This window comes from Rutidosis leptorrhynchoides, chromosome 9 (assembly GCF_046630445.1).
Source record: "Rutidosis leptorrhynchoides isolate AG116_Rl617_1_P2 chromosome 9, CSIRO_AGI_Rlap_v1, whole genome shotgun sequence".
In the NCBI taxonomy this organism is placed as follows: Eukaryota; Viridiplantae; Streptophyta; class Magnoliopsida; order Asterales; family Asteraceae; genus Rutidosis; species Rutidosis leptorrhynchoides.
The window spans coordinates 305,433,206-305,445,364 of record NC_092341.1 but is presented as its reverse complement, the minus strand read 5'-3'; the positions used below and the strand labels follow the sequence as shown (position 1 = coordinate 305,445,364).

At 32.3% G+C, this 12,159-nt stretch overlaps 1 non-coding gene across 1 annotated transcript; it reads right to left on the bottom strand.

Annotated features, from left to right (window-relative positions):
* Positions 1–9,770: 9,770 nt before the first annotated feature.
* LOC139869797 (small nucleolar RNA R71) lies at positions 9,771–9,877 on the bottom strand. Its single transcript, XR_011766376.1, has one exon. It is a non-coding gene; the product is annotated as a small nucleolar RNA R71 (small nucleolar RNA).
* Positions 9,878–12,159: the final 2,282 nt, after the last annotated feature.

The window sequence follows — 12,159 nt, the reverse complement described above, 5'->3', positions numbered from 1 at the left end:
TAAAGTGAAATCAAGTGGCAAACTTGAAGATTAGTTTTAGTTTCATATGTTTTAATCAGCATTTTAACTCATTTTAATTGTCCAAAGTTAGCAGTCCAATGGTCCGATTGTGCAATGATTCAATAGATTCATATATAAGTTAGATATATAATATTCGAATTACTTAATACGTATCGTGACCCGTGTACCGGTCTCGGTGTCGATCACAACTCAAAGTATATATATATTTTGGAATCCACCTCAACCCTGTATAGCCAACTATAGAGTGTCCATGGTCATTCCAAGATATATATATAGATGGGTCAATATGATAGGTCGAAACCTTGTATACGTGTCCCGTTATTTAAAGTGCGTAAAAATAAATAACAGAAATTAAATGACGATAAATAAAATTGCGAGAATGTAAATTGCGGAAATTAAATTGCGATAAATTAAATGTTAATCAGTTAGCTGGGAACAGTTAGCTAGGAACAGTTAGCGTGAAATCTTAACAATATTTCAATTAGTTAATCCGTTTGTTTCTAACAAATTTTATTTTGTCCAATGTTTTCTTCATTATGCCACTTGTTGAATTTTGATAGGTCAAAATCCAAATATCAAATTTGAATGGAAATGGTCATTCTGTGGTGAACGGATACGTATATCGGTAGTTGTGAGTAGGATAGTAAATGACCGTTGAATCAGATTCGAAGAATGTACAGTGTAACTTATTAATGTGAATTCTAAATATTCCTCGGGTACTACCCACCCGTTAAAATATTTCCATCATTAACAGTTTGTACTAAAGAATTTTTAATTACAATCTTTATGAAAATATACTTGCATATATATTTTCTTCAGATGCAATTATGGATTTAATGAGTCAATAAGATATTAAACTCATTTGATTTATCAATAATACCAGATTACATAATTTCTAACTTTAGAAATTACATAATCGTCATATCGAACGGAGATAATTGATGTGGAATGATATGTAAAGTGAGGATAACCAATGTAGAACGTTATGTAGAACGAAAATAATGTAGATAGAACAATACGTAGAACGGTGATTATGCTTGAGGTATAGTTTGTGACGTGGAGGTTTACGACGCGGTTGTGATTTGGGGATAATAAGGATACCATTGACGTTGATGATGGTGGTGCTGATTATGCTGCTGGTGCTGTTGCTGGTGTTTGCAACATTCACACCATATTCTCCAAAGCCGTCACGCGAGCGCGTAATTCGTTAACTTTTGCTTGTACACCGGGATGATTGGCGGTTGGAGCGAGCGAATGAACAAGATTCGAATATAGGATAATATATAATCGTGACGGGATACTCTAGAAATGAGAGGGTAAATGGTTTTTCGAACAGGTTCGCCGGTAAGTGCTTTCAGGTTCATCGCCAAGCGGGCAATTTGAGAAGGATCTTTAATGTGAAATGATTTTCGAATATAGGATGATATTCTAACTTCATAGAATATCTATAATACTAAAGATTTCGTAGCCTACAGAGGAACTTACGGCATATGACAAGCAAGTCTACAGATGGGCTAAGATATGAATTTTTGTCTATACACTATCGATGCACTAAATGCAGTAAGATGTGTCTAGACTAAGGAATGATAAGCAGGCAATTCCCTAAGGATGATAAGCAGATGGTTTCCGACTAGAAATGATAAACAAAACTTTTTGACAGGTAGACACGGTCAAAGTCCAGACTCACTAATGTATCCTAACAACTACCAGTTAGACACACTAATGCAAGGTCTGGTTCGCTAAGACCAACGCTCTGATACCAACTTTAACGACCGGTCCTATTTCTCCCGGACGGAGTCATCAACAGTTGGTCCCATCGCGTTAATCGAATCCAAGTAATGTCCTTAACATGAACTTATGATACCAACTTTAACGACCGGTCCTATTTCTCCCGGACGGAGTCATCAACAGTTGGTCCCATCGCGTTAATCAAATCCAAGTAATGTCCTTAACATGAACTTATGCACAGCGGAAGACTTAATTGGTACCTGAGAATAACATGCTTTAAAATGTCAACATAAAGTTGGTGAGATATATAGGTTTGATGCTAGCAGCGTTATAACTAGGGACCACAAGATTTCATATGTAAACATTTTAATAAAAATATTCTAAGTGGTTGAGCACTTGGTAACCATACTTAACATTTAATCACGTCGCATATTCCCTTTATTATGAAATCTTACTACACCGTACCAAGTGTAGTTACGAAACGAAGTACTGTGCAACCGTTGAATACTGGTCGTCCAGTCCGGTTGGGGTTGTCAGGCCCGATAGATCTATCAACAGGATTCGCGTTTACAATACCGCTGTAAATAATAGTTACCAAGCTACAGGGAAGTATGCCAGTGGTACAACTCAACGTAGAATATATTTTTGATCACTTGTGTCCATAACGTAAATCATTTATAAAAACAGCGCATGTATTCTCAGCCCAAAAATATTTAAAGTTTAAAAATGGGACTATATACTCACCTAATGTATTTTGTAGTAAAAATACATATAACATCATTGAACACGTATAAGGTTGGCCTCGGATTCACGAACCTATATCAATTATTTATATTAACACACATTCTAACAAGTAAACAAGTATAATTATTACTATTAACTACTATATTTGTTATAATAATAATTTATATGTTATTTTAATTAATTGCAACTATTATTTTAATAATTTATATGTTTCATTTATTCATTTTATATATAAAAATATGAATTTTGTTATATTATATGTATTAAATATATTTTTGTATATGTATCTATATCGTTTGTTTGTTAAAATTATAATAATACTTAAAATAATATTAGTAATGATAAAAATAATAATAATAATAATAATAATAATAATAATAATAATAGAGTTAAAAATGATACTTGTAATATTAATATTAAAAATGATACATTTAATAAAATGTTAATTTTTAATAATAATGAATACTAATAATAATAACTATAAGATAATGTTTTTTTTTTTTTACTAATAATAATAATGATACTAATATTTATATTTTTAATATTTGTAATAACATAATAATAATAATAATAATAATAATCATAATAATAATAATAATAATAATAATAATAATAATAATAAAATGAGTGTATACCCTTTAAAATTGTGGTAAAAAGAATTGTCCATGACGGGGCTCGAACCCCCGACCTCACGCTAACTAGACTACGCCCTTAACCATCCATCTGCCATTGTTTTTCTATTAATATTCGTATTTTGTATATAATAAATACGCATTTTCAGTTTTCCTCTTTCGACCAAATACTCCACCGAAAATTAATTGCAGGATCATAAAGCCCAACTTCGGCCCAAATAGAAAAACGAAAATCCGGTGGCCCAACTAACACATGTATCTCGGCCCAAAACCTAATCTAACAAACTTTCGGCTCATTAAATGGCCCGATATAAAATAAGGAACCGAAGAAGAAAAAAAACGAATTCGTTAGATCTGGATTCCCTTTACACGTCTCTATCCTTTAATCCACCTCACACTCCATTATCAATAATTATTCAAGAGGAAACAGCTGGAAAGGCAACACCTAAAACCCTCTTAATCGTAATCATATACAGGAACATATACCACTATAGTTTGTTTGATGATTTCAGTTGAGTTTTTCAAACATAAACAGAAACAACTATACTGCAGTAGTTTTCGATTAAATAGGAATCAGAAAGAGGAGAGGGATAGCAAGTTATCGGAGATGGTGATGATTATTCCTCCAGCTAATAGTAAAACGATGGTAGAAGCAAAACCGATCATCAGTTTCATGGTAATTATGGTGGCTTGGAGCTTCGTCAGTGATAGAAACCGTAACAGTGGTACAATAGGGTTGTTAGATGATGGTGACCGATGATGGTATAAAGAAGAAGATAATTAGTGTAGTGGTGATGGTTATGGTGGTGGTGGGGTTTGTTGTGCTCTCGGTTAACAAGTGAAACAAAATAATGGTGGTGATCATGAAGATACGAAAATGGTGTTATTGGGTCTCGGCTACAAGAGTAAAACCGAAAATGGTGTGTCGGGTTTTGGTCATTGGTGAGGTACACGTTGAAAGTGGTGGATATGAGATGATGATAAAAAAAAACATTCTTTGTTCGAGCAGTAGGTGTGTTCCGGTTGTAAAAATATGAGTGAGTGATAGAGAGAGAGGTGAAGAGTGAGAGAGATGAAGAGAGGGAGAAGTGAGAGGTGGAGGGACGAAGGTGGTAATGGGAGGCGACGGTTGTCTTTGGTGGTGGGAGTAATGGAAGGTGTTGATTGAATTAGGGTGGAGAGGGTGAGGATTCCAGTTGAACTTGGAATAGAAATATGATCACGGTGATTAGTGGTGGTTGCCGGTGATGTTCACAGTGGTGGTTCAAGGGTGATCTTGGTGGTTGCCGGGTATGGGTTGAGATGGTTGAAGAAGAGATGTGAATTATTGTATATCTATGTCTATATCTCTCCAACTTTTCTATATGATTTGATATATATAATATGTTTTTGAAGAAAACAAAAACATATGTAGTAATCTAAATGATAATTTCCTGAATTCACGGATATCATTGACAATATTATAATATTATTAATTCAAACGTAAATAATACGCAAGGACATAGTTTAGCACTCATGAAATTCTACCACAGTTTTTCCCGGATAATATAACAGACTCCGTTGTTAAATAATGGCGGATAAATAAAATCGTCAGATAAATCCCATATTTTTAAATAAAAACAATATAATCATTTTACATATTTATTTATAACAACAATTGCATATAATACATTATTTACATAAATCAAGTTATTATTATATACACACACATACACACACACACACACATATATATATATATATATACATATATTTACAAACACTTAAATGTTCGTGAAACGTCAGTCATGGTCAAAGGATAACGGATTATCCAAATATAAATTTCAGACTTTTTAGACTCAACACTAAGGTTTTTGCTTATCGTGTCGGAAACATATAGAGTTTAAGGTTTAAATTTGGTCGGAAATTTCCGGGTCGTTACACTACCAGTTAAGATTCACACGTAATAGCTTAGTACGAAAAGATTTATTTTGATTTCAAAATTCATATATATTAAATATACATATAATTTCTTCAGGGGAAATGATTTAATACTTCATATCTCGTTGATACAATATACGCGTTGTTGATTTGTGATGATGTTGGTGATTACGGAATTGGCGGAACTTGTAGTACTACAGGTTTTGCCGGTGTTGGTGATACTGACGGTACTGTTGATGCTGCTGGTAAAACAAGTCTAGCTTGTAAATCGTGCACCATTCCAGTCAGGGTTTCTATTTTTCCTTCTATCGTTTCAGTCCACTCATCTGATTTACGGTTATGGCTGGAATAGATAATTTCTAAGACTTTAGATATTACATAATCGCCGCAGAATATTTCTCCAATGAAGTTATGAATCAATACTTCATCGGTTATTTGTTGTTGGTACTCCTTGGTATCTATGGTGAGTATGACGTTGATGCTCAAGGTACAAATTGTGATGTTGAAGTGTGGGATGTGGATGTTGTTGTTGGTGGTGGTGATGGTACTGTTGGTGTTGTTGATGGTGGTACTGTTGCTGTCGGTGCTGCTGCTGGTGCTTGTAACCTTTGCACCATATTCTCCAAAGCCACTACCCGAGTGCGAAGCTCGTTGACTTCTTCTATTACACCGGGATGATTGTCGGTTCGGATGAGCGGATGAATGAGATCTAGAATGTGAGATAGTATATAATCATGATGAGATACTCTAGAAATGAGAGAGAAAATGGTATTACGAACAGGTTTGCCTGTAAGTGCTTCAGGTTCTTCGCCAAGAGGGCAATGTGGTGGATGGAAGGGATCGCCTTCTTCTTGTCTCCAATGATTAAGTAGACTACGAACCTGAAAATGCTAAAAACGAACATATATTTCATAGAATTATCCCTCAAGAAAGACAAGCTTTTAGTTGTAATTGTTCTATTTACAAGTGATATTCGTTTAAATAATAAAAGGTGAAGACAAAAGACAGATTCGACAATTTGAATACGCAAACGACCAAAAAAACTAAAAAGTACAAAGTACAATCAAAGTGGTTTAAATTATTGATGAGAAACGTCTCAAAATTATAAGAGTACAAGACGCAAAACGCAAAGTACAAGATATTAAATAGTACGCAAGGACGTTCGAAAATCCGGAACCGAGACATGAACCAACTTTCAGTGCGCGACACAACGGAGCAAAAATTACAAGTCAACTATGCATAAGAATAAAATATAATATATAATTAATTATATATATTATTATATAATATAATTTTACGCAGCCCACGTTTTGGATCTAATATGTGAGCTGGATTCCAGACCTCCGCACTCGCGGAGCTTTTATGAAGGAAACATCCGCACTCGCGGAGCTCTACAGTACAACGTGGGCCTATAAAAGGCATCGAATTCTGCACGAAAAAACACATCCTTTTTCTATCTATCTCTCAAGATATATTTATATTTATATTTTATAATTTTAATTTTAATTTAATAATAATAAGGGTATGTTAGCGAATGTTGTAAGTGTGTAAATCGAAATTATGTCCGTGTAACGCTACGCTATTATTAATCATTCTAAGTTATATTCAACCTTTTTAAGTTAATGTCTCGTAGCTAAGTTATTATTATGCTTATTTAAATTGAAGTAATCATAATGTTGGGCTAAATATTAAAGACGGGGTAATTGGGCTTTGTACCATAATTGGGGTTTGGACAAAAGAACGACATTTGTGGATTAGACTATGGGCTATTAATGGGCTTTATATTTGTTTAATTAAATGATAGTTTGTTAATTTAATATAAAGATTTACAACTGGACGTAATTATAAATAACCATATACACTCGATCGGACACGATGGGCGGGATATTTATAAGTACATATAATCGTTCATTTAACCGAACACGGGAATGGATTAATAGTTAATGGACTTATTAAAACAGGGGTGAATTACATACAAGAAAAATTGGTGTAATTATAGTTTAAGTCCCCAATTAGTTAGAATATTTGACTTCGGATATAAGGATAATTTGACGAGGGCACTCGCACTTTATATTTATGACTGATGTACTGTTATGGAAAAAAACCAGATGGACATATCGAATAATCCAGGACAAAGGACAATTAACCCATGGTAATAAACTAAAATTAACACGTCAAACATCATGATTACGGAAGTTTAAATAAGCATAATTCCTTTATTTCATATTTTTATCGCACTTTTAATTATTGTCATTTTATTTATCGCACTTTTTATTATCGTACTTTTTAATTTTCGCACTTTTATTTACTGTCAATTTATTTATCGCACTTTTAATTATCGCACTTTAATTATTGTTATTTACTTTACGCTTTAAATTAAGTTTTATTTTAATATTTTACATTAGGTTTTAACTGCGACTAAAGTTTTAAAATCGACAAACCGGTCATTAAACGGTAAAAACCCCCTTTTATAATAATAATAATAATAATACTACTCATATATATATTTATTTATAAATATAGTTTTAAAAATATAGCGTTAAACTTGGCTAGATCCCTGTGGAACGAACCGGACTTACTAAAAACTACACTACTGTACGATTAGGTACACTACCTATAAGTGTTGTAGCAAGGTTTAGGTATATCCACTCTATAAATAAATAAATAACTTGTGTAAAATTGTATCGTATTTAATAGTATTTCATAGTAAATATATAACTATTTCGTATACACCTCTACGCACATCAAGTATTTTTGGCGCCGCTGCCGGGGAATCCTAAACGCCGAAAGTGCAACGCTATATATATAAAAAAAAAAATTTATTAAGTAGTAATCTATTTCTGTAAAAATATACGTTTTAAATATTAAAAATACAAGAAAAAGAAAAATATATCTATATATTTTTAAGTTTAGTTAAATTAAAAAGTTTTTTTTTTATTTATTGTGAAAAAGTTATAAAAAAATAATAAGTTATATTTATATTTTATATATATTAAAAACAGAAAGAAAAAAAAATTCTGAACCTGCATAAAAATCGACTTGCACCTCATCTGAATCTGTGGCATCCGCACTCGTGGTACTTTTTGCCAGCTGGGATCCGCACTCGCGGAGTCGTCTGACAGGTCAACCCTAGCTGCATTAATTACGAATTTAGGTTAAATTTTTATTTATTATTTAATTTTTAGGGTTTAATTAAATTATTGTTATTAATTAGAGTTTGTTTATTTAATTTTCTAGTTTTAATATATAATTAGTAATATTAAGTTTTAATATTATTATTAAATTTATAGATTAATATTTTTATATAAAAAATAATATTTTTTATAAAATTTATATTTTTATCATTTTAGTTATTATTTGTAATTTTATCGTTTATTTCATAATATTTGTCGTTCGTAATATATAGTTTTAATTATAGTTTTTGCCGTAGTTATTTTTATTTCTAGATTTTTAGGCTTTGCCGTAAAATCCCTTAAGTACTTTTTCTTTAGACTAAGATTTAAGTTCTTTAGAATTTTGCGATGCCATTTTAATATATTTTAATACCTTTTTAAGTTATTGCCATTTTGGATATAGAATTTCTCTAAGTTTTAATACCTTTAGACGCAACTTTTAATTCTTAGTTTTTAGAATTCTAAGTTTCGACGCTTTATTTTCTTATTTTTATTTTTCGACTGTTTTTCGACCTTTTATTTTTCGACGTTTTTCGACGCGCTCTTTTTCTTTCTTATTTCTCGACGCTCTAGTTTTTAGGACATAAAATTTTTCTATTTCTTCTCTAAAATTTCTTTAAGTTTCGACGAAAAATTATTTTAAGCGGTTATTTTGATAGACATCCAAATTTTCTGCTTCGTAGTAATAGTTGGATTTGTTAGTGGCTGAGTTGTGAACTTCGGATTTAAAGGGTTCTGGCTCCTTGCTACATCTTTTGGCTATTCAAAACGTGGGCAAAATCAGAAAAGTCTATTAATTTGATAACTTTAATAATTTTTATCTTTTATAACTAATAGGATATTCAGTGAATGCACCGAGCAAAACGTTCACCATCTTTTATACGTTCACCACCTTTAACTCGATCAAGACATCTAGCCAATATTGTCGCCGTTGATTTTTTTTTTAGAATCGTCATCTAGTCGACCAAGAACTCCAATTCAAATTTTCGATAATCCATTTTTTAAACCCGACCTCACAATTGAGAATCTGGAGGATATTCAGGGATAATTCAGAGATCCTGAACCAATAATCATTCCTCCTGAACCACAATTCACTCATCCAGAAATTGTCGGGGAAGAAAACATTAAATCAGAATCCCTTAGTGATTCAGATTCAACAAATTCAATCATGGAAAATCTGGAACCTCTAAGTATGGAAGACCGAATGAGAGCTAAACGCACTGGTCAAGGTTACGCAATTACTCAACTAGACATTAATGCACCAGATTATGAAATTAAAGGACAAATCCTACACATGGTAACTAATCAATGCCAATTTAGTGGTGCGCCAAAAGTAGATTCAAACGAACATCTTCGTACCTTTAATAGGATCTGTACTCTATTTAAAATAAGAGAAGTGGAGGATGAACAGATCTATCTCATGTTATTTCCCTGGACTTTAAAGGGAGAAGCCAAAGATTGGTTAGAATCGTTACCTGAAGGGGCGATTGATACATGGGATGTCTTAGTTGAAAAATTTCTTAAACAATTCTTTCCGGCATCTAAAGCCGTAAGACTTCAAGGAGAAATTGTTACGTTCACACAAAAGCCAAATGAAACTTTATATGAAGCGTGGACAAGATTTGGAAAGTTTTTAAGAGAATGTCCGCAACATGGTTTAGACACTTATCAAATAGTACAAATATTCTACCAAGGATGCGACATCACTACAAGAAAAGACATCGATATAGCAGCTGGTGGTTCCATTATGAAGAAAACCGCAACTGAAGCTTACAAAATTATTGATAAAACTGCTTCCCGCTCACATGAGTGGCACCAAGAAAAAGATATCGTTAGATCATCTAAAGCGGCTAGAGCCGATTCTAGCCATGACTTTGATTCCATTTCCGCAAAGATAGATGCTGTCGAGAGACGAATGGAAAAGATGACTAAAGATATTCACTCAATAAGAATTAGTTGTGAGCAGTGTGGAGGACCACATTTGACAAAAGATTATCTCAGCATTGAACAAACAATGGAACAAAGAGAGAATGTTTCATACATGAACCAAAGGCCTGGAAATAATTATCAAAATAATTATCAACCGCCAAGACCAATCTACAATCAAAACCAGAATTATAACAGAAATGTTCCATACAACAATCAACAAGGTCCTAGCAATCAACAAGTATCCAACAGTACTTACAATCAGCAAAGACCTATTTTTCAAAATAAACCACCACAAACCGATGATAAAAAGCCAAATTTAGAAGACATGATGTCGAAGCTAGTTGAATCTCAAACTCAATTTTTCACATCTCAGAAACAAATCAATGAACAAAATGCTCAAGCATTTAGAAATCAACAAGCTTCTATTCAAAATCTGGAACAAGAAGTAAGCAACCTAGCAAGGTTAATAGGTGAAAGAAAATCGGAAAGTCTACCTAGTGATACAAATGCTAACCCCCGGAATGAAACAGCTAAAGCTATTACCACAAGAAGTGGTATTACACTTAAACCACCTGAAATGCGTGTAATTTCTGATGACGCTATTCCTGAAATGTCCCATTCACGTTGATTATAAACGTTCCATATTAATTGATTTCGTTACGAGGTTTTGACCTCTATATGAGACGTTTTTCAAAGACTGCATTCATTTTTAAAACAACCATAACCTTTATTTTATCAATAAAGGTTTTAAAAACATTACGTAGATTATCAAATAATGATAATCTAAAATATACTGTTTACACACGACCATTACATAATAGTTTACAATAGAAATATATTACATCGACATATGTTTCTTGAATGCAATTTTTACACAATATCATACAAACATGGACTCCAAATCTTGTCCTTATTTTAGTATGCAACAGCGGAAGCTCTTAGTATTCACCTGAGAATAAACATGCTTTAAACGTCAACAAAAATGTTGGTGAGTTATAGGTTTAACCTATATATATCAAATCGTAACAATAGACCACAAGATTTCATATTTCAATACACATCCCATACATAGAGATAAAAATCATTCATATGGTGAACACCTGGTAACCGACATTAACAAGATGCATATATAAGAATATCCCCATCATTCCGGGACACCCTTCGGATATGATATAAATTTTGAAGTACTAAAGCATCCGGTACTTTGGATGAGGTTTGTTAGGCCCAATAGATCTATCTTTAGGATTCGCGTCAATTAGGGTGTCTGTTCTCTAATTCTTAGATTACCAGACTTAATAAAAAGGGGCATATTCGATTTCGATAATTCAACCATAGAATGTAGTTTCACGTACTTGTGTCTATTTTGTAAATCATTTATAAAACCTGCATGTATTCTCATCCCAAAAATATTAGATTTTAAAAGTGGGACTATAACTCACTTTCACAGATATTTCCTTCCTCGAAAATAAGACTTGGCCACGGATCGATTCACGAACCTATACAAATATGTACATATATATTAAAGTATGATCAAAATATAATTACAACCATTTTTATTATGTTTTAAAGATTTGAGTGTATTAAGTCAGTTGTCCTCGTTAGTAACCTACAACTAGTTGTCCACAGTTAGATGTACAGAAATAAATCGATATATATTATCTTGAATCAATCCACGACCCAGTGTATACACGTCTCAGGCTAGATCACAACTCAAAGTATATATATTTTTGGAATCAACCTCAACCCTGTATAGCTAACTCCAACATTACTGCATATAGAGTGTCTATGGTTGTTCCAAATAATATATATATATATATATATATATATATATATATATATATATATATATATATATATATATATATATATATATATATATATATATATATATATATATATATATATATGGGTCGATATGATATGTCAAAACATTTGCATACGTGTCTATGGTATTCCAAGATTACATAATATATTAGAATACATGTATAATACAATATAAGTTAGCTAGGATA